Source organism: Diprion similis, chromosome 9 (genome assembly GCF_021155765.1).
Source record: "Diprion similis isolate iyDipSimi1 chromosome 9, iyDipSimi1.1, whole genome shotgun sequence".
Lineage (NCBI taxonomy): Eukaryota > Metazoa > Arthropoda > Insecta > Hymenoptera > Diprionidae > Diprion > Diprion similis.
This window is the reverse complement of record NC_060113.1, coordinates 3,625,805-3,648,729: the sequence shown is the minus strand read 5'-3', so window position 1 is coordinate 3,648,729 and position 22,925 is coordinate 3,625,805. Positions and strand designations below refer to the sequence as shown.

Genomic DNA, 22,925 nt, shown 5'->3' with positions numbered 1-22,925 from the left:
ATTTTAGAATCTTTAAAATCTCAAAAACCCCGGAAATTTTTTAAATAACAAGGAATAAAATTAACCACATCAACTTTTAATTAAATATAAATTATTGGGAAATCATTAATTCGAGTAATTGCACAGCTGCTCGTAACGCGAAACGTTTCGAGTTGTGCTTTACTCTCAACACGTCAAAGTCAAATAATTTTCTCAACTTGATTTTATGATTATTTTTCTCTCGAGAAAGCTGTAGATAATAATTTTAAAAAACTAGTCATATGAAAACTAAACATTTTATTCTGATTTTAGACATTATTTTCTTGAGGGGCTCAATTTGCCTCACCCTCCATTATTTTTCACATTTATTACACCATCGCATATCCGATTTTCAGAATCAGGTATTCCAGATCGGCGATGTCAGAAGACAAACCCTGAACGTAAAACAAAAATCATTAAATATCCCAAGCACGGTAATCAAATATGTTGAAGTTGATGTTCCGGCCACTTTTTTGTCGAATATAAAAAAAAAACAACACTAATTTTCGGTCCTGCTTCTGTGCGATGCTTTCTCACCTCTCCAAGAAGAAAAACAAAAATTTGCCATATTTCTGCATCATCTCGCATAGAAAAAAGAAAAGTTTTATAAAACGTGGAAAACTCGTCTTCAAGAAAAAAAAATAAAAATATGCAAACAATTTTTCCCAGCCAGTTTATTAAATACTATTGCAGTATAATTAGCTCTGAATGTTTCCACAGTCTGTAAATTCATTTTCGCGTTAAACTCTTCAGGTTCGTCAATGAGTTCGAGAAGCTGCAGAGAGAGACTCGAGTTGTTTGATTTCCTCCCCCATCACGGGCAGCAGCACTTGACCCGAGAGCTTTGTAAAAGCAGACGAAGAGAGGGCCTACCGCGAAGAAGTGGCCCGGTGTATAAAAGATTTTTTTTTTTATTTATTTTTTTTTTGTTATACTTTTAAAAGTATAAAAATATTGCCGGTTCACATGATAAAACTTGCAAATTCTCTGCAATTTTCTGCAGGTAGATATTTTTCTCCTTTTTTATCATATTTTATTCACATTATTTTCTTTAATTTTATTTCGTTTATTCGTTTTCTCTCTTTCACCCGGCCATTTTCCTCGACAACGTTTCCAAAGTATTCCGTCAGCATCGCGTCGCGTCGCGTCGCGTCGCAATCAGAGCTGTGTGTTTCCTGTCCTTTGACGGCGGGATTTTTAGCTTAATACTTTTGGATATGAAATATTCATAAGCGAGCGATACGCGGGCAGTCATATTTATCCGCGTGTATATGTATATATGTATATATATATAGCCCATCTAGAATTAGACTGGAAATAGTCAGCCGCAAGCTTTCCGAACGTTTCTCACGTGCGTTTAGGCCTCATCCACGGCACGGCACGGCATGGCACGCGTGCAGCTGCGGTACTCATAAAACATGCATTTACCATTTCCTGCTTCAATATTTTAACGCCATTAACAAGTCGGGCTTACAACTTTCTTGTAGAAGCAGCTACCGCGATCGTTCAATGTCTAGGTTGTAATAATTATCCTTCATTTTTCCTCCTCCCGACGAGGCTTTAATAATTAATCGAATGCAGTAAAAGTGCCTCAGTGGATCGCAGTAGGTGGTACACAGGTATGTGGAAGTAGGGAAGTAGGGATAAAAATTCGACGAGAATAAATTACAGCTCGCTCGGCGATACTCGAGATTTGTAAAGTTTGCTCCCGCGACGAGTTTTCGAGTAGAAGGTGGGTACCAGCCTCGAGAATAAGGGAAGCAAGCGAAGAACGGAGAGTAATCATTGCGGCAAAGTGGGTCTGAAGAATAAGGCTCGGACAATAAGCCATCGAAAATTCGTAATGCGGGGGTTTGAGTGACACGTGTACAGAACCTTCGTTGAGCATAAATCTTTCGCCCTGACGTCTGGAGGAGGAGGATGATGAGGATGAGGAGGATGAGGATGAGAGCGGACTGCGAAAAAAATGTAGTCGAATGCGCGCGGAAAGCGAAAAGAAGAGGAAAATAAAAGAAACGTGAAGTGGATGGAAAGAGAAGGGAGGAAAATGCAGAGAAGCAAGAAGTGAGGCTGTGAAGAGAAGCGAAGAAAGAAGTAAGGAATAAAGATCGTACGTGTAGGTATAGAGTGTGGAGGTAAGAGCGAGTAACGAGACAGCTGAGAGATTCGTTCTACGTCGGAATGCACTCGTATAAGACACTCACATTTTTGCTTCTTTATTGCGCTCATCTTTCATATTTACGGCCGGTTGTAGTAGGCGGAGAGGATGAGGAGGAGCGAAGCGGCCTCCGTCGACCCGGGATAGAAGAGGTTCGGTAATGAGAGCGAAGTATCAAAAGCCTGAAATAAAGATTGAACAAATAAATTAACGAAATGAATAAATAAGACGGAAATTACGCTGGCTTTTCGACGCTCGCCACCGAAATTCCGGACGGAAGCGCCGGTTGAAATTTATGAAAAATTTAACAGTCGACCGGAGATAAACGGTGCTTAAAAAGAAAAAAAAAACAAAAAAAAAATATCAAAATGTTTGCATGATAAATATGTCTGCTGAAAATCAACCGAATTCGCAATTGAACGAAACTCAGGATAGTAAACTTGGGTGTATTTGTCTCTATATAATACAACGTTTTGACCGATAGACCTGCGACTTATTTGGCCTTCTGCAGTAGTTTTATACGGCGAGGGAGGAAAAGTGTGATGGACGAGGAGTGACGATAAATTAGATCGCTTGGTCCCCGAGAGAAAGTGGACAATCGATCACTTTCATCATTTGGAGAAATTTTTCCTCCTTGTATATATATGAGGCATTCTCCACCCCAAGCCGACGTATATTTCTTTTATTTTTGAGTACGGTGTTGAGAGTAGAAAGAAACAAAGAATTTGTGAGAAAAATTTGAAGTCAATCGATTTCTGCTATTGATTCGATAATGGTGTTATCGCGTGTTTTTGGAAGTAATAAAGATCAAACTTGTGGTTCAAAAAATCTAAAACTCGGTGAAAGATTAAGTTTTTTCTACACTCTGCACCTTGCTTTAAAAATAAAAATAAATAAATAAATAAATAAAAATTGGAGTAGGCTCGCTTTGAAGTGGAACGCCTCGTACATAAAGAGGCCGTGTTCGGATCGCGGGACGAAAAAAAGTCTCTTCTGTTCTCTTTGAGAGTACGTGGGGTCACATGTACTTTATACGTGGTAGGAAATTTTTGCGTATCAAATAACATATCGGGTCTCGTGACGCGTGAATTTCTTTCTCACTTCTCTCTCTCTCTCCCTCGAATCTCTCTTATCTATCTATATATCTATGTATCTATCTTTATCTCCCTTTCTCTCTGTAAGGAAATCCGAAGAAGTAGAAATAGAAATAGAATTCCTGCATGACTACAAAAATGAAAAATCCTTTTTCCCTAAAATATTTGAGAAAATTTCTTCTTCAGACGGATGAAACATTTTCACAGTTCTCTTTCACAGTTCGCTGTGTTTTCGAAAGGATCGACAACCCTTTTGATCCATCGATCCATCGGCATATCAACGAGCTGCGGAATTCAACTTGCCATATCTTTGTCAGTTTTCATTCCGATTTGAAGCGGTAAAATATTTTCGTACACCTGATTTAAAAATGCAAAGAAAGGCGGACGAATTCTGCGGGGCTTGAGACGCACCGTTCGCGATTATAGATCATTCAGCCCCGAACATCCGGCGCTGAAGCTGCTGCAAATGTCAGCGCGTGACGTTGCATCCGCAAGTCGGAAACAGGCATCGTATGTACGTCGAGCTGCCTCGATAATCAGGACTAACGAGGGAATTCGAGCCGGTTCCATTGTCCCTTGCACAACTCTCCCTGACCCGGTGGAATCCCGCAGGATACAATTGGCCGAGTGTCGATTGTACAAGAATTATCTTTCGACCATTTAAACTGTGTTTTTGGTCATCAGGTGAAGCAATTTGGAATGTTTTCGTGGCAAAATGAATTTTGATAATTTTGAGGTGAAAATCGACTGAGTCTAAGTCTCAAGACACGGATAATTGAGAAAGAAAAAACTGTATAATATAAAATTTCTGTGTGCTGAGGGTCAGACTGTATTTTTTTTTTTTTTTTTTCTTTTTTTATGTATATTTTCCCGCCGAACATATTTCTGAAGTCAGAATTGTAGGCCGACGTGAAAAATGTTGAAAAAAACCATAAAAACCATGTTTCAGCAATTATTTACTTCATTCTTTTTTTCATTTATTTAATTATAATATATTATCGTGGATGTTTTTCACATGAAATTTACGAGAAACATACCGCGATGAAGTAATTCTGACCCCGATGCGCAGCGAAACTGAAAATGCATCAGGAACAATGAATAATTTCTTATGAAAATTTTTTTCACTCCGTCACGCCAAAAAAAATATGTTTCCCCTATTTTCAGTTCGCTGATTGGCCAACGCGAACAGATTTTCGTCCGCAGTCAGCAGAGATTCATGCGATGCGATAAAAGCCTCGAGAGTGTATGATAAGAGGGAAGAAAAAAAAAAAAAAAAAAAAATGTAAATTCGTTGGATACGGAGCGAGGGGTAGTTGATGGTATAAAAATATATGTATACAGGAGGATTCGCTCTCGGAAACTTGTTATTATTCCCATTCAAATCGACTCTTTTAGTGCGCTTCGCTCCGTCATTTTACAGCCTTGCGAAGCATCCGTGGCGACGACAGATACAGAAGAGACTCGTCGACGCGATGACCCGAACCCTCAAAGCAGAAACGCGTCCTCCTATTTTCTGCTCAGCGAATTCCGTTCTGTCTATTGCATAAATTGGCTCGTTGCAAGAACAAGAATCAGCAAGGAAACGTTAACACATCGTGGCAGCAGCAGCTGGCCTGATGAATATTTCTTCACTCGAATTCGGGGCGAAAGTTTTTTGCGGGTGCTAGAAGAACTGAAACGGAAACTCAAACGGAAAGCCTGAAATTATACACGCCTGTTGTTGCTCGAAATAACATTCAATTTTATATCCCATTTTAAGGCAACGGTTTTATTGTACTCCTTGTTTTTACTTGCTTGTTTGATTTTTTTTTTTTTGTCGTCAGTTAGGCGCCTCCGTCATCGTATTCGTCGAGGTTAAAAGGGTTTCTAAGGAAAGAGCAGTAGAAGATGATTATTTTGTCGTTGCATTGTGGCTGGATTAATCGGATACGGAATAAGATAAAACAAAATACATTCGAGGGTTAAAAATTTGCACTTTGAAATTGCAATTATTTGAGTTTTCGAATCGTTAATATATCCTCTGAGCTCCTGTCGAACAGATTTTTGTTTCGACTTTTCGTTTGGAAGAAAAAAAAAAAAACAAAAAAAAATTAATAAAAAAGTTTCCGAAAGTCAAATTTCGGTTAATCGCTGAGCGCCAGCCTTTTCTGGCGGATGAATTTCGACAAAATTGACAACAAAAACAAAATCCCTGAGACCGGCTCAACTGTGAATTTTCAGACTAAAATTTAACGTGTCGAGTGTAGTTTGTCATAAGTATAAGCGATCACGAAAAACTCTTGTGTCAAAGCTGAGATAGAGGATTAAGATTCACCGGAATCCTCCGGCAATGGTGACTCGATTCCGGGCTCAGTGGGGATGCAAATTAGGCAATCGCAAATTGCGTGGAAAAGATAAGCTGCACGCACGGGTAAGTGAACGTGTCACAGTCACCGAGGGAAAAAAAATAAAGGGAGAGAGAGAGAGAGAGGGCGAATATTATTTGCACAGTGCTAAGGAGAATCGGATGTAAAACCCATCTCCATAATCTTATATATTCTACACATTAGAATGGTCATGGATACGGTCATAAAGTATCTCGAAATAAGTGAAAGGGAAATGTTGTTTACCAAGTTTCGCCTTAAGCCCTCAAAATTTTTCCGCTTAAAGTAAAAATGACATAAGATTTTTGAAACTTGGTAATAAATTTTTCTGTTACCGACGATACGTTTCTCGTTGTTAAAAATTGAAAACATGGTAAATTTCTTACATACATTCGTAGGTATTGGAAAATTTTCACGATTTTGAAAGTAAAAAAAAAATCTTATTTGAGTGGGAAAAACTTGGAATTAAAATTGTGTCAGAAGCCTGCAGAGTTTCTGCCATATTTCATTTTCTTCATTTGTGGGGCCATGCTGTCAGGGTGTAATGGCAAATGTTTACGAGATACCGACGCGGAAATCCCGGAGTATCCGAAAGCAATTTCCGCAAAAGTGATGTGACGAATTGAGGAGGCAAAAAAAGGCAAGAAGAAGTTTGCAGGGCTTTAAATCGGCCAGAAACGACGTTGAATATCATCGAGGTCTCTAATGAGTCGAAAGTTGACAGCGTATGGCTGACATATTAAGCGAGCGAGAAACTTCAAAAGTCGTTTAACGCGAGCTGTTTCGTGGGATAAAAGGAGGATAATGGCGGTGGGTGTTATACATCCGGGAAAAAAAGTTTCGTCGAAGAAAAAGAAGAAAGGATGAACGCAGAGAGACTTAATTTCTTCGAAGTACGGTAAGTAAACTCACGGAAAGAGTACGACGAGGTTTTCTTTCCTCTACTTTTTTACTACCTATTTCATTCGCACAAAGAAAGAACAATATTAAACGATCGTTGTCTTTCACGTTGGCAAAATTTTTGTCAAACTATTAACAGAACGCCCAAAAACTTGCAATTAATTCGTTCAAGTTTACGGATATAATTACACAGATTTTCGTGATTGGGTAAGAATTTTCTTTTCTCTAGTAGAGACGATGAATATATATATAAACTTTATTTTATTTATTCATTATTAATATTGACAACAGATTTTCTATTTGAAATAAATTTTTCGCCCATATTTTCGAATCAATTTTGAAAATTAAAAATTTCTTTATATTTGTCTAGATTGTTATATAGTTCATTAAAAACAATAAAAAAAAATACATACTTAATAAGGGATGACAAAACGATTCAATAGATCTTTCTTAAATAACGAATACCTAAATGATAATTCATTGCACGAGGAAAGAAAATTTTTCACTTATAAAGTCGAAGAAATTATTACGTAACAAAAAAGAACTAGACAATTTACTCAACGACGCAAATCGCATCGTTATTTCCTATTTGTCAAAGTTAATCCGGACCGTTTCGAGTAGCTCGAACGTAAAAACTAGCCGAGACGGTTGAGTTGACGGGGATCCAACCGAATGAATCAAGGTGTAAGCGAGTGGCATCGCGTCGCGTCGGTCTGAAGCTTTTGGTGAAACGTCCTACACGTAATTACAGCATCCGGCGTCCGGCAGCTCCGCTGTATCTCATCTTTCCGACTGGTTCTCATACCGTGTTGTATTTCGCAGCTGAATGCAGCCGTAGAAAAAGCCGAAACCCTATCCGCCATTAAAGGGAAGGTTCGATGCACTTCTTAGCTACGAGAAATACTGGTCCTAAAGGATTGACGATTTTTTCTGTAGTTTCGTTTGCATTCGCAAAGGCCCGTAATAATTCACCAAAAATTATTGTGTATGAAAAAAGATTCAAAACTCAGGGCTATCGTGAAAAAGATTTTTTTTTACCACCAAAAAACGAAATTGATTATTGTTTAGCTCTTCCGAATTTTTTATGCATATGAGAACTTATTAATTTAAAAAATGAAGCACAGGTTTAATGATATATTAGGTTGAGTCGAAAGATAGAATTTGTGAAATAGTCGTAGATGAAAAAAAAAATTTTTCAGCCACCATAAATGGTCCTTCGCGAATGCAAACGAAGCTGTACAAAAAATCATGAACTTAGCTAGCAAGTGTACCGAACCTTCCCCTTAAATTAAGGGAACGCGGAGCGATTATTCGGCCAAGTTTACCTCCGGCAAGTTAAATTTCAGCGTGTTGTGCAGTTGGTCGATGATACGCGACTCTTCCTCGTTTCGCCAAGTCCCTCGGCGTATCCGGTGACGTCATTATAATCCGAACGAGGAACTTCGGAAGCCCGATAACTTCGGGGAATTAGGGAGACTAGGCGGCTGCATCGAGCTGCAGCTTTAATATTTATATACATATATATATGTGATTGGAATTAACCGAAATGGAAGCGAAAACTGACGCTGCATGGAAGAGCTTTTTGTTTCTGATGCAATAGCTACGAGAGCTCGGTAATGAGACGGTGTTTTTTTTTTTTTTGTTTTCACTAATTTTGAAAACGAAACAATTTTCAATACCGAGTGTAATTTATGAGTGAAAATTAAGCATGGTAAAATCTTTTTCTTGCTTCAATCTGTACCGTTCAGTATTCGTAGCATTTTCTTAACATCTTTATCTGACAGCGAATAATACCGCTGAGATTGATCCTGAGCTTGGAATCCGAGAGATACCTAATCACCCGCTGCTGCAGAGGTGACACGGCTCGGTTTTCAAGAATGAATCTGAAAATATGAGCCTGGAAGAGATAATGGAAGCAGACTCTCGCCAAGTGGTCTGAGAACTTACGTAAGCCCGCGCGTCGTCTGGAAGAGACATTTATTTGCAGAAGTGTTCCTTTGTTTAGGAGGATGAAAAAGGAAAGGCGGGACCGGTCCCGAGGGTCAAACAAGTGGGCCAAGGAAAATGGAAGTAATAATAATCGTGATAAGCGTAACGAATCGGACCGAGGAAAAACGTTGGTTCATTTGGATTAATTGAGCTGTCAGCGAGCCTAAATTATTTCTCTATGTATACACGTAGGTATATAATATTGGATTATAACCCGTATAGATTACGCCTCCGGGGTGAGTTTCGTCGAGGTCAGATTTGTCGGGTGAAGGGGTTAATTAACCCTCTCGCGTTAGCATAATAATTTTTGTCATGCTTTCACCAAGCCGGAAGTTGGCCCTTCGCCGCTTCCCTTCGCTTCCCTTCGCTTTCACTCTCTTTACCTTCCATTATCCCCATTTCGGAAAAAGTGTTTCACATTTAAACGCATTAAAATTTACCCCCACATTCAATTTTCATTTCATTTCATTTCATTTCGCTGCGTAACGTAACGCAACGGTAGGGGTTATACGTTACCGGGAAACTAAAATTTCAACCCGCTACGTTGTGCCAAATAATCCTCCACCCTCGCAGTAACTGTTTTGACAATCGTTGACTCACATTTCATTAGTCGGTGTTAATCGTCGGGTTAACCATCCTTGAAATCAATATTCGCATCGGCGAATTGCCGCAAAGTTTTATACACGCTCAAGTTCATCCCTTACCGATTTTTACCCGCCGGAGTAATTGCATCAAGGTGATGAATATATTATTTCTGTGAAAACTTTTTTGACACTACAAAACCAAGCCAAGGAAAAAAGTTTCAAACAAAGTTTCATATATCTACTTCTCATAATTTCAGGCGTCAAGTTTTCTATTACAATGGAAATGAAAATTTTCCACAGTACCGAATCGTTTAAACAAAATACAAGGTTCATATTCATCCGTGAACTAAATTGAATGTAAACTAAATGAAAAGTTTAAAAATTGAACAAAGTCGGGAGAAAAAAACCCTCAAAACTTGATCGATGCAAAAACAACTAAACCAATTCAACCCTGATTATAAAATTATCGATTGAAAAATCTTTTCAATATTTTCTAATTACAGTATATAACGTAATAAATTTCTCCAACAATTTTTAAAGACTAAGCTGAGCGGCTCTCTAGTCGTCTTTTTTTTTCCTTTTTCGTTTCCTTACTTTTTTTCATCCTTCCATCCTATCAAAACGTTAATTTACAGCCAAAAGCTGTGCGAAAGGATGACAGAGTCCCACCCTCTTGACACGCGACGCAAAGATTTGGAGCAAGTGGCCAGGTGGAAGAAAAACGGAAGGTAAATGGGACGGGTGGGGGAGGAAGGGTGCCGGAGAGGGGGGGAGGGGGGGGAGGGTGGAATGGAGGAAGGGATGTTATTGAATGTGGATTTCCGCACAGTTTACCACAAAGCTCTTCCCTTCACGTGAACGTGCCAGGAATTCTCTACCCCGATTAGATACCACCTCTGTATCCCCCCGTGGTAATATTTTATACGCCAATGGCGGACAGGCCAGGACAGGCGCGATTCTAAACAAAGTTTGCACGCAAGGCATGGCGAAATTGTGTGTGTGTTAGAAGGTTAGAAGGCTCTTTGTGCAGTCGAAAACAAGATTCTCGATGTTATAGAAAAAGTAAAATTTAATTCAACCCTCCTTTATCGGGTCAAAGTAAATTTTTTCTTTTTTTTTTTTTATCATCACGCAAGGGAATTTCGCAAATTTAAGAGAAGAGATTAACAGAAATTGTGAGATACTTTGCTGACATGTTTATTTACGGTGATTCTTCGACATATTGACACGACTGTTTCGTTCTGTTTCGCTTTTTTGTACAATTGATGTCCAAATTTGAAATGATCGAAGAAAGGTAACATTTGAAATTTATAAAAAAAGAAATTCAAAATCTGCCGACTTTTCTGAGTCAGGTACCAAACTCGCGATTCACCCCCTCCCCCCTTTCAAAACTAGTCCGTGACTAGTCCGAAATTTCACCGGCGAATAAAATTAATCCAAAATGACGGGAATCGGAATTTAAAACAGCTTGACAATTTTCCATTCTAAATGATTAGATTATGTTTGGTTATTGAAAAGTTGTCTAATATTGAAATTTTACAAATATCTTTGCAAAGAAAGAGCGCTAAGCAGAAAGACAATCTCATTATCTTTTATCTTTTTCTAAATTCTTTCCACAAATTTATAATAATTTTATTTTCCGCATGTAAAAAACACGAAGTTCAATCCGACTCGATGTTTAATTCGTTTTGCCAATCAGTGAGCGCTTCGAATTCGACCGCAATTTTCTTTTTTAAGCCCTCAAAAAATAGGCGAGCATTACATCCGATTTAAGTAGAGATTTTTTAAATACATTTTATTACGTGCACACGCAGTTATTTTCCAGCTGATGCTGTTTCGGCCTCCACCTATTATACGGATATAACTTTTGCAATTACAGTAATTAACGCAAAAAGTCTGGTCATAAGCTCTGATTACTCGCCTTGTGCCTAAGAATTTTCCCCTTTTTGTACCCCCTTAATTTTTCCTCCCTTTTTTTTTTTTTTTATTTCCTCTGATGATTTCTCTTTCATCTTTTTCTCACACTCTCTCTCTCTCTCCTGTAATTCGAGCACGACTATAAACCACTCGTCTTTATACAGCTTGTGTAAACAAATACATGTATAATTAATTGCGGCAAACGATCGTAAAAACGCTGCGACGAAAAACTTGTTTTTACCTCTTAAAACGGACCGTCATCAACTTGATACAACGAAGTTTTTACTGCTCGTATTTACCTGTGTGTACATAGGTTCCAACCCTCGGCGTTTTGTTTTGTTTTTCTTGTTTCTTGTTTTTTCTGCCTAATTTTTTTTTTTTCTTTTTTATAAAATAAAAAACGTGTCTAAAATTACACGCTTTTTAGTGTCTGCAGCGCACCTGCAGGTGTTTGAAAAAAATTCACACACGGTTCGGTATAAATTGAAGAGGGAACTGAAGAGGATAAAGAAGGACGAATAAATTTCTAAAGCCTGAAAAGCTGGATTCGGGCGCACGTGCTACACACTTAGTCGGATTACAGCAATTAAGCGTAATTTTGTATCGTAATTTGCCAAAGGGTGCAAGGGTGGGTTGTTCTAGGATATACCTACGTAGGTACGTACCTCTACCTATAATATTATAGATCAAAGGAATATGCCAGTGTTAACATAGCAGTTACGTTCCAACTTTGTACTGCTAATTAGAACGAGTTATAGTTACACGTCTTTTGTAATTAAAATATCTAGGTATATGCCAGCCGACTATACGGCCTGCTTCGCACCTGTTGGCTTCGGATTATCGCGTTGCGCTACTATACTAAACCAGAATCTCCGCTTAATTTCCCCACATTTTACGCCGAACGAGAACTCGGCGGTCTTTTATTCACCCTATAAAAAACAAATTGAGTACAGGGTACAGAAAATAAAAACAAAAAAAAAAAAAAACATCAATCATCCAACAGGGAGAACCAATTAAGACTGGAGAATTGTGCAGAAAAGTAAAAAAAGTCGATATAGAAAGCGCGGTAATTTGGCTTGGATAGAGTAATTTTCGGTATATATATATATATATATAAGCATTACAGAGACGCGAATTATTGGCGATAAAAGCGTTAAGTTAGCTTTGGGATTTCGGTTGGGTATAAAGCTGCACGTTTTACAGATTATCGACGATTATTCTCTGAACGTTTTGGTTTTTTGTGTGTAATAAAAGGTGGAGAATCGTGGGATGATTAATTTGAAGTAAAAGTGAGAATATTGTATAATTTGCGAATAAATCGGAAGCTGTATAAGCGCTGGGATTTGGATTGACGAGCGATGCGACAACGCGATATCAAAAGAGAGGTGAAAAATTCCGAGCTGTTCGATATGGAAATATTTAATACTGATTTACCGAAACACCGTCGTTTCGTTATAAATAAAAATATCATGTTTTTCGTTGAAAACAAAAAGTGTAATTCCTACGAAAATGAAAACTAGACAACCGGATATAAATTTCAATTCCGATACCTATAACGAACATAGAAGTATACTTATTAAAATATGTGCCTAAGCTGTTGATAAACTATATGAATATATTGACATTATACATCCGTTCAAGTAGATCCCCGCTAAATCAGGATCTATCAATTTTACCGTCAACAATATTAAAACATCTTCGACGTTTCACCGTTTCGATATTAAAGAAGGTGATACCGCAACATTTTCCAACAAAAAAAAAAAAAATATCACCGATAAAATTTTCGGTATACCGAAATACCGAAGATCCCCCAAAATATTATATCGAGATTATTCACGAGATGAAAAAAACCAACTAGACAGACCAGACAGTCAGTCAGAGCGGTGAAAAGTTCGGGCGTAAACATTCAAATTATCGAAATCGAATGTCGGGAATCCCGACATCAAACCCCAGGAGGATTCCCGACAGGCTGACCATCCAGCCGCCCGTCCGAAGAGTCACTGCGAACTCTAAAATTCTATCGGCGTGGTTCATCGGAATTTCAACTCGGCGAGTGGAAATAGTTTCGCTTCTTGCATTTGCCACGGATGCTGCACATGCATCTATGCATCTATGTATACATATATACATCTGTGTATTATACAGAGAAATCGGGGTGATGAGAAATAGAAGGAGGAGAGGCGTGTCTATATATGTATATGTATATATATATATATATTATGCCGGATATAATCCATTCCATCCCCCGCTGCAGCAGCGTTACGTTGCATCCGATGTGCGACTGTGCAACACCGCGTTTCCCGTTATGCAGCCTGGGAATACTTCGGCCGGGAATATTTTTCCATATTTTTGCAACTATTGCGGAGCGCGTACCTTCCGGTGGGATATAATAAAAAGGAGAAAAAATGGAGAGATGAAAAAAAATCAACCTCGATAAGTTTATTACGAAACTTTTCAAGAGATTCTGACCGGCTATATATATCTGCGGATTACGGGTAACCACAGCTTCTCGAATCTTTGATGCAACTAGCTACCTACCTACTTACCTATCTACGGAGTGGAAAAAGCTCAAGAGGAAGAAGGGATGAGAGGATGGATGAATCTGCGGATGTTCACTATACCATCGCAGGTTTACACGAGCAGATAAAGTCTGAAGTCTGTTGCAGCCGGGACGACATCCGGTGGCTGCAGCTCTCTTGCAAAGTAGTATAACGTAGAATCTCGATTATGCGAATTAAGCTTAGAACGACAAAGTTGTTTTTTTTTTTTTTTACCTCCGTACTAGAAAGTGGGGTAAATATTTACCCGACGATTTCCTCGTTGGTAATATATGATCGTTCCCAGAGCAGTAATGGAACTCGTAAGTGAATGAGTCTTCTCGTTTTTTGATCAGCAATAAAATGGCGAAATCAGTTTCATCGATGTTTAATTGGTGAAAAATCCATTCGAAGACAAACGAAATTATGGAGATTGATCGAGATTGATAATAAATACACACATTAAACCTCTTTCAAACACCATAATCATGCAGTTTTTGGCCAACGTTCGGATGAATCAATTCATGGTTCGGATAACCGAGGTTCTACTGTATTTCAATGGAACGAAATTACACCATGGCTTCAAAGTTGTCCCGACTAAGTGAATTCGAATTATTGTACATTATTAATACGGTTAATCAACCGCGAGCGAATTACGAATTCGCTGTAATAGAAGCGACTATCTGACTAATCAAATGAACATATTCAAGAAATATGATTACGAGGATCGGGAATTTGCGGTCGTTCTATGTTATTCTGGTGATTTTCATGTCAAAGTGAAAATCCACCGTCACATGTGTATTTCATGAAAGTTCTAATGCAATTTTCCACCCATTATTCGCGACACTCCGAAGCCTAATGAGAATCGTAACAGCTTACGAGGTGAATAAGTGACAGCGATACTTCGGTCGTTAATGAAAAAAGGAAAAACCAATAAATTGATCCCCCACTCAGACGTTTAACGGCGAACGATTCGCCCGGCGTCACGTCACGTCAGTCGCTGCTGAAATTTTACTCCGTCCCGTCGTGACGGATTCCGGGTCGAATCCTTTCTTTGCTTCAACTTTTCACGGACTGTCGAAAGGCGATGGGAGAAAAATCATCGATTTGAATTCTTCCTTCGTGAAGCTCAGGTGTCCCTACGTTCAATAACGACATCCGACTGCACTTGTATGACAAATATAATTTCAAATTATATCAGCGCGTAACCTGGTTTAATATTGGAAACAAAAACTTAATTACAGCATTAAAGAAACTGACCGACAAATTCTTTGGTAAATAATTCTCTTTCGATTTTCATTTTGATAACTATTATATGTAGTTTGTTGATCTACCCAAAATTTATAGTTTAAACGTGCAACGATTAATTTTTACTATACAACAATTATTCTGATTGATTTCTTTCTTTGTTTTTTGTTTGTTTCTGCACATCTGTCGTTATAGCTTTGGCAAATTAGTTGAAATAATTAGACAACATACGTTTATAAAATAAAAATCGTACGTTTTAAGAGTTTAGATTCGTCATTAAAATGTCTCTTTTAGTAGAAACTTCTATTTCACCCTATTACGAAGCCGAAATCAAACGCGAGTTGGAAATACAAAAACAACAAAAAAAAACAAGCAGTATAAAGATTGATTATTCTTCAGTTCGTAGCTATTCTTTTATAATAATGGGGGTAATCAAGATCGTGAAAAAGTCTTTCGTCTAAAAATAAAACAAATAAGAAAAATGAGGTTCTAAAAATATTTTAAAAAATCTACACCCTGCACACTTATAAATATGTATATATAATATACACGACCCTTTCATTTTCTAATTACGCGGTAGTCTCGTCCGAAATTTTTTGCGAAAAAAGTAATATAAACACAGAGAGCTTGAGGCAAATTTCAGCCCCAACCTTCTGCAGTTATACATATATGTACATAGAGGTATGTGTATGTAATGTACTCGGAGCCATATTGCGTCCCGCTGCAGGGCTCGAAACGCGGCAGCGAATTCTGAAGCCAGCAGCTTCTGCTCAAAGCAAGCAGATCCATCAGCGCTGCGGTTTTGATCCTCTGAGATTTCAGAGGCTTGAGTTGAACAGGCAGCTCTCTCGCCCTGCGAAGCCAGTCGAGTCTTCCATTAATTAATAAATACAATTAGAGTCGAATGAAACGCGCCAAGAGAAACGCCGCGTGGCGATACATTTTATTTAATTCTCGCAAAGATCAGGGATTGCGAAAAAAAGTGTGAGAAAATTAATTATTTCATACCCTACGTTATTTGACTCGTCAGAATTTCATCGTTGCCGTCGTATGATAAGATGATTACGTGAGGAATTTTTTTCCCACAATTTTTAATTTATCTTTGTCATTTTCATTTTTTCCATAATAATATACGTGCTTAAGACGCGTTAAGACACTTTCGTCCGGAATTTGTATTAAACGAAACGAAACTGAGAACGAATTGAATAAGAGGGTTTGAAAAACTTGTCGCGATTAGAATATTTTTAAAGAAATTCATAACACGGGTTATAAATTTGTTTAAAATAAATTATGTTCACTGATATGCATTCAACATCGCGATTACAAGCCGCAGTCTTCAACATAAATGTTACATAGGCGCATAGTCAGGTGTGGCTGTAAGTAAGTTTGGCACAGTTTCAACCCCCTTTACATACAAGCTGCTCCTCGCCCCTATTAGCAAGTTGGAATTATTATACCTTATATTCCAGAGCCGCATCTAACATCGCGTTAATAAATATTCCTTTCACCGCAGCTCAGCTGCAGCAAGCAGCGACACTGGATCCAAGAGAAAGAGAAAAAGAGAGAAAGAGAGAAAGAGAGAAAGAGAGAGATAAATAATAGCGAGAATGAGCCAACTTTTGATTAACAGCGTTTCTCTGATATCTAAACTGTTTGGTTGTCTCGTATACGATTCTCTTTTAACAAAGCGAGAGCTCCTACCGCTTATCCTCTGCATAATCAACGTCGTTTTAACCCTTTACGTCACAGTTTCATTCGCCTACTACGCAACAAGCAGTGAATCGATTTTAAACAAGGTATAGTATAACACTGGTCAACACGATTTCAGAGTCTGGGTTCTAGATGTCAGATTTTGATTTCTTCCACGTAACTAATTAATGAGAAAATAGTTTTAATCGATGAAGTTTATTTTTGTAGAAACCAGAACATATTTTCACAATCATTTATTGTTTAAATAACAATTAAACTAACTTCAGTTTTGCATTTAAATCACATTTATTCGAAAATAATAATTAGTAATAAACTAAAAATGTAAAAGAATTGATAAACAAAGTTTAAAAATTAATATTTTTCGCACTTTCCTGATAACGTTAATAACGATAAACTCCATGACGTCTTAGTAAAAACGTTTTCATTTTCTTCCGTATAGTCACCGATGTTAACTATCAACCAAAAACTTCAAGACTTATTTGTAAAGAAGACAAAAGCAAACTTCATGAGTAATAAGTGAAAATTTTTCTTATTATTCAATGCATAGAATAAAAATTTATTCATTTAAATGTAAGCTCAAAATTCCAAAAGCTCACGTATATGCGTGCCTCGTTTTTCGTGAATAGAATAAAGTTCGTCCGATTTTTCTTCAACGTCCTTTTTGCACGACGCATTTTCAGCACCTGTAATAAACCGCGATACGTAATCGAACTTTTCAGTACACAAAACTTCTCGACACTCTGGATTCAAAAAGCGACGTGATAGTCGGGATAAAGTGCGTAACAAGATTCGCCTATCAGCTAACGACACTGTCGGTATGTTGGAGGCACAGAAAACTCATAGCAACGAGCATCGCGGATGCCAAAACGATCCTGTCATCTCATCAAGGGTCCCAAGCATCGTCCTGGAATTACTATTGCCAGATATCGATTTATCCGGTCCTCCTGATCACCAAAATTGCCGTTAAAGTCTCGACGATACTTTTCGCCAGCTTTGATTCAGCCTCGATGATCTTGTTCGCCAGCTTTGAGGTCTGGGCGGAAATGGCGCCGATCTACGTTGAGGTATGAGGAAAGCAACCAGACTTAAACGGTGTGCAAATGTTTGATAATAATTCTACCGCGAGATATTTTAACAATATTGGGTATTTGCAAAATTATTACGTTCGTGAGCTACGAGAAGAAAATCAAAAATATCGTTATTGTAAACGAAGGCTTGTATATCGATACTGCCTTTCGAATCTCTATTAAAATTTCTTCAAAGTTTGGCAGACTTGTTAGACTTCACTTTACGATCGTTACACTTTATTTTCATCATGTTGGTTTTCGTATATTTGAAAAGATATTTCTGACTTGCAGACATATTAGCTAGGATTTTCGGCCAACCAACCGCCGCAAATGATCCCGTGAATTTGGTTTTATTGTTTCCCGATTTCACCGTATAGATCGTCCAAAGGTTGATCCGACTTTTTCCAACCTTTCTCTGTCTTTTTGCCTGTCGTTTTGAACGATGAGAACGTTCGTCCCAGACGGGGTTGTCAGCCCCGTCGAATCGAGTCTCGTTTTTCTACAATAACACGGATGCATCATAGCCTGCAGTTTTTGTTCCAAGATTGAACAATGGGCCGCGGAAGCGAATCGAACTGGAAACACGAGTTCCCCGCGTCGATTATTTATCGCCCACCTATTCTTGCCGATTTATTAAATTTTCACGCAGAGGCTTTTCCGCACACGTTACATAACCGTATTGTCACGAAAACGAGGCTATTTTATATCAAATCCTCATATCCGGTAGACGATTATAAGAAGCGAACCATTCAAGCGATTCACCAGCTGCATCGACTCTTTATACCCACTTCCTCAACTCCAATATCGACGCAAAAAAAAATTCTTTTTTCTATTCCCAAGCCGCAGAAACTAGCTCAATGAACAAATTCCGCAGCTATTCACATATGTATATACGTATGTATTACATACCCGGAGATTCGATGTAACGTTTCGATTGAATGAAAACTGCGCAGGTTGAAAAACCATTCTAACGTTTTCCGTTAAGCGGAAGAATTATATAAAAATAATAATAATAATAATAATAATAGCAGTGGTATATTAGAAATGCCAATTGCTGGGACGGAGTAGATATTGAAAATAAAGTAAAAATAAAGGAGGTCGGTGAAAATGAGTCTCGAGTCCAACGCGACGGCATTGTTCCAGGGTCAATTCGCGGCGTTAGCCTGGATCGTGGAAAGAGGATTGATGGATATTAATCAGGGTATCCGTGAGTTTTCCGAAGCCCTCGAGGACGGGGATCGCCGAGCCAATCGTCATCGGCGTCTGCCGGTGGTGATCCACCCCCGGGACGATCGGGCGGATCCCTTTTTCCAGTACCCGCGAGATTTTATACCGTCTTGTCCGATCAATATCCAGCCGGGTTTAATTAATTTTGAGTTAAAGGAGAGGACCGAGTGCAGCTATAATCGGGGGACGAAAGCCAACCGACGTTTAGATTCGATGGGGGTAGTAAGTCGGCAACCCTTGGAAATTAGCACCTTGAAAGATTTGGTAGACCTCGTAGACCTCGAAGCCATCGAAGAAGAAAAAGAGCCGGCACGAAATCAATTTGCTTCAGAGTTACCGGTGCGAGGCCCTCGCAGCCATTTTGAACGCGTCGTCCGCTCTCAGGTTCTTCGTGTTTCTCCTAAAATATCGCCTCCAGAGGTTTGTAATACCCGGTAAACGCTAGTCGGGAACAAGGTCTTTTCCCCGCTCGGCCTCGTTCCGGGAGATGATTTTTCTTTTAAATTAACCTCACTCTGACGTTTATCCAAGATGGCCAAGGTTACCGATGCACAACAGTTGACACCTTTTGATTTTATTATACGGTGGAAAAAACACAATGTTTTAACACTAGAACTACCGAGGTAGAATTTAAGACGAATTAGGAACATAAAAATGATGATGTCAAATGTTGTGTCTAACGAAACAAAAATTAAATTCATTGTGTTACTCACCATTCACTTTAGACTGGTCTGCTAGTAGTTCTGGTATTAAACTTGCTGATTTACCCTATAAATAAAGAAATAAATAAATAAATCGTATCACCTTTGCAGTTATTTAGCAGAGTGTTTTTCAGAAACAATGATTACGTGACAAAAAAGATAAAAATCGTGATAATTAAAACAAGCTACGCATCTTCAGGTATATCTAAAAGATCCTTTCAGGAATCTGAGGAGTCAGGTGAGATGAGATCGACCCGCATCGTCAGGATCCAGAGTTCAAAGGGTCGAAATCTTGGGCATCTGGCGCGGGTCGAGGGTTCGGTGAAGGTGCGCGAAATGAGAGAGTTAACGAAACAACACTGGAGGGTGGCCGGGTTTGCAGCTGACGTGAGCAAAAGCTACGGATCCGAGCTGGCGGCTTGCCAACTTTTCGTCAGGATAAACAGCCCCCTGAATCTCTACGAGCTTATACTTTTTTTAAAATCAACATCCAACGGTTGCCGCGACGAGAGTTCGAGAAATGTGGTTGAAGCTTGGAAAACGGCGTTCGTAATCGTTCACTGGCTGCTCCGCCTCTTAAGCGTCTCCAAGAGAAGTCAAAATGTCATTTCACAGGTAAGGAGAATTCCAAAGTAAAACTTATTCCCTTGGCTGCTTTCCTGATTTATACTCTGGAATTCAATGTTGCCGAGCACGAGTGCTTGATATTAGAAATAAGTATAATATAAAGAGGAGAAAAGTGAAAAACACGCGTTCCGCTTCTCTTTCGTTTTTTGTTTCATAAAAATACGACCGATTGCAAGAAAGAGAGAGAGAGAGAGAGAAATTCATTGTGCTACAAAACCTTTGATCCTTGGTTTGGATATAAGTATAATACGCACAAAAACTTTACCGCTAAATTTCACTTCAATTTCGTCCAAAGCCACAATAATCGGCGAAATTTTATTCCACATTTTGTCAATTATATCACTTTTACAATGTCAATCTTTAAGATAATTTTTAACATTACATAATAATAGTGGTAATAGATCTGTATAGATCATGTCTGCAGTTGGACAAACAAACGTCTTCTATCATTTCATTTAGATTCTTATGCCACACAGGTTTTCGAAGAAAGGTTTTATTTTTTACAAAATTATTAGGTTCCATTTGTTGCACAATAACTACCTACGTGAAAAAAAAAATATCTATATCCTTCTATTTACGAACCTTGAGGTATTTTCATAAGCAAGTAATGATTGCACGTTAAGAATTTTGTATCCAGCCAATTGCACCATTCCGATGGAATGATGTGTGATAATAATGGTAATGAATTTTTTATTCGCACGAATTTCGCACGCGACCATTCATGAAGAAAAAACATATCCAAGAGTTAAAACGGAAAGAAAAACCAAAGTTTAGATATTGCGAAAAGCGTTTGATCTGTTTATACAAGGCAGGAATATGCAGCAGCAGCAGCGTCGCAGGATGATATTACGGCAATATTGGATACTTAGTCTGGACCGATATATGGGGTATTCCGCGTAAATTCGACCAGGATTTGACTCTCAGCCTCTTGAATTTCGTTCAGGATTTCTTATATTGCTGTTTCAACTCTGAGAAGCATTGCAATTTTTTTTCAGATTTTTCTTACCAAAAATATTATATTTCAAAGAATTAATAATTATTTTTTTTAGTCATTATGATTTTTCTTTCAATCTTCAGCCTTCGATACATTTTTCCCGATACAAAAACTGTCATGAAACTTTTATCGAAATTGAAAAATGAAAAATCAAAGTAACTGAAAGAAAAATTATCAGAATTAAAAATTTTAAAACCTAGAAATTAGGAATAAATCAAAATTACTAAAAACAAAAATTAGTATCAGGGATATTTTTCGTTTCGACTACAGAAATTATGGAATTTTCGTTGATAATTTTCAAAACTGTCCCAATTACTGTAAAAATATCATTATTCATAGAGCTCTGGGGGCGTTAGGGAGGCGGGGGTTAAAAAAATCCGAAAAAAAATCTGGAATGCTTTTTGGAGTTGGAAAAACGATTAAAAAAAATCGCGAACCAAATCCAAGAGAGTTAATTAGGGTCAAACCCTGGTCTAATTAACGTGAAAAGTTCCATATATTCATGCCGATATGTATATGTATGCCTCCAGACCAGAATACACCCTTAAAAAAAAACGCCAATCAGATCAAACCCTGATTGCTTATTATTAGCACCATTCTGATAACTTTTTGAACCACCATAGTATTCGCCGCTTTTTGGTGGACGTTTTTTCAGTTGAAAACCCATATGAGATACTCCTCACCCCCACCCTCGACAGGATCAGCCAAGGATCACGTGTAGTATTTGTATATAGGTGTTATTTACTAAAGCAAAGTGGTTCGAGCCATCCCGATGGGAAAAACCACGTGGTACAGGAAATCTATCAGCTGCCAGAGTCCCGGGACTACAAGTTAGTCTCCCGGACGGGAAGACGCGAATATCCTTCGAGACTCCTGCAAAGGTCCCTTGCGGAATTTGAACAAGTCTTAGACCGAGAACTTTTGCAATAACGAGGACCTCGGCAACTAAACTCCTCCCAGCGCACGCCTGTAACAGGATGTAATCATACTTTTATCCTTCATTGATGGTTCTCGATAATCCATGGATCCATACGCGGATATAGTCGAAGCTGCCGGAAGCTGGAAACTCGCAGACTTCTAACTATAATATAATCAGTTATCGCAACTTCATATTTGGATTCTTTTCACCTGATTTTCAGAACGAAAGAACCAGGAAAAATCTGCTGGAATTATCGCGGTCCCGTATTTCTCCTCGGGACGTTCGAGAGGTGAGAATTTCCTGGTGTCGTCGTGTCGTTTTTTACGGCCTCCAAGTTCGCAAGGTTGAATTTTAAATTAAAAAACTGGATTCAATATCGGTAGGTGGACAAGTTTCTGAGCCAGATAGAACTTTGGCCGATAAATTTCGAGGCCGGTCTGCAACGGAGGAGCGTAAACGTGGCTCAGTTTTTCTCGGTAAGTCGAACGCCAGCAGGTTAAATAACAATTTTCCGTAATAGCTGGCATCGCAATGGAATCATGCATGCATGCATACCTGTGAATGTACCGTGTATCGAAGCGATTCGTGCAGGCGTTCCTGTTTAATTAAACTGCAAGTAAACGTAGAATTCTCTGAGGCGGTACGCTTTTTGGAAACGTCAATTTCTTATATTAAACTGATCGTGAGAATCTGGCTGTGAAAATTTGAACAGGAAATTGAAATACTGAAAGGAAAGAATTAGAAAAAGAATCAAAAACGTGGATGAAAGGTTTTCCCTCACCGCTGCGCTGCTATCAACAAGCATCGATTTCTTGTCCAAGCTTCGTAATTTGTTTCTTCCGCAGATCCTCGGATCTATACTGACATCCCTG

At 38.5% G+C, this 22,925-nt stretch overlaps 1 protein-coding gene across 1 annotated transcript in view; it reads right to left on the bottom strand.

The window, feature by feature from the left end:
* Positions 1–22,684, bottom strand: part of LOC124410375 (alkaline phosphatase-like) — a 98,337-nt gene extending 75,653 nt beyond the window's left edge. Inside the window, exon 1 of the mRNA XM_046888678.1 lies at positions 22,621–22,684. The gene's annotated coding sequence lies outside the window, so the exon portion shown is untranslated. The remainder of the gene's footprint in view (positions 1–22,620) is intronic.
* Between the last annotated feature and the right edge of the window lie 241 nt (positions 22,685–22,925).